At 36.6% G+C, this 1,373-nt stretch overlaps 1 pseudogene; it reads right to left on the bottom strand.

Moving 5' to 3' along the window:
• Positions 1–881: 881 nt before the first annotated feature.
• LOC131224557 (small nucleolar RNA R71) lies at positions 882–980 on the bottom strand (annotated as a pseudogene).
• Between the last annotated feature and the right edge of the window lie 393 nt (positions 981–1,373).

The raw sequence follows: 1,373 nt of genomic DNA on the forward strand, positions 1-1,373 counted from the left end.
TCTTCATCTAGTTCTCGTTCTAGTTAAATTCAGAATACACACGAGATTAGTCCCTGTGGATTCGACCTCGGTCTCATCGAGATTATTACTACATCGTGACCCTACACTTGGGGTTGCGAACAAGTTTTTAGCGCCTTTGCCGGGGATTAACAGCTGTGTTTTTCTGAGATTGATTAGTTTTATAAATAGGTTAATATTAGGATTTATTTACTTTCTATTTTTAGGATTAGGGTTTGTTTAGATTATTTTTTTTTAGAAACTAACTTAACTTTCCTGTTTTATAGGATCCTAATATAGAAACTTCTAATTTGGTAATCTTTTTCTAATTTTTCTTTCTTTCTAATTCTAGATTAGGTTTTGTTTTATGTTTTTAGAAACTTTCTAATTATAGGATTGCTTTTTTTAGATACTAACTTATCTTTTTATTTCTGTTTTTAGAAACTGATTTCTTTTGTGTTGTTTAGTAGGATCTTAAATTAGGTACTTCCAATTTGATAACCTCTTTCTAATTCTCTTCCTTTCTTTTTCCAGAATTCTTATTCCCTCTTTCCTTTTTAGTTTTAGGTTAGAATATGAAATTGAGGGCTGAGAGTGTTTCATACCCAAGTAGGTCCATGACAAGAGTCAACGTCTCTTGAGTGAAGGAGGATTGGTTAAGGGGTAATCTATCCATCAAAGGAGTAGACACCACTCGAGATCCATAGAGTTAATTGAAGTTATGGCTGTCAATCAACCGGCCAATCAACCTCCAAATCCTCCTCAACCTAGGGTTGAGGAAGTCCAGGATGAAAATGAGGTGCATTAAGCACCCCCGCCTCATACCTTATGAGATTATTTACAATCGGCGGGGGTGAGCACGCCCTCATGCATGGTTTTTCCAGAAAGTCAATCATGAACTTCGCCCAAAAGGAAGATGAAACATTCTTCCAATGTTGGGAGCGGTTCAAGGATCTTATTAGTTCATGCTCACAACATGGTTTTGAAACATGGCACATTACACACCTTTTCTATGATGGACTGACATCTTCTATGCGCCAATTGGTTGAGACAATGTGCAATGGGGAATTCGTGAATAAAAACGTCGATGATGTGTGAGATTATTTGGATAGACTTGCTGAAAACACATAGTCATGGGATGTCACCCCAAAATAGAGCACCACCTCTAGGCCCACTCAATCAAAGGAGAGGAGTAGAATATACCTTCTGAAAGAGGATGATGATATCAATGCTAAAGTAGTTAATCTCATAAGGAAATTCGAGGACATGTAATTAAAGAGGGATAAGTCTAAGGAAACTGTTTACGGTATTTGTGCTTGCAACATTCACACAACCGAAAATTTTCTAACAATACCTACTTTTCAAGAGGTACTAAA

This window comes from Magnolia sinica, chromosome 13, assembly GCF_029962835.1.
Source record: "Magnolia sinica isolate HGM2019 chromosome 13, MsV1, whole genome shotgun sequence".
NCBI lineage: Eukaryota > Viridiplantae > Streptophyta > Magnoliopsida > Magnoliales > Magnoliaceae > Magnolia > Magnolia sinica.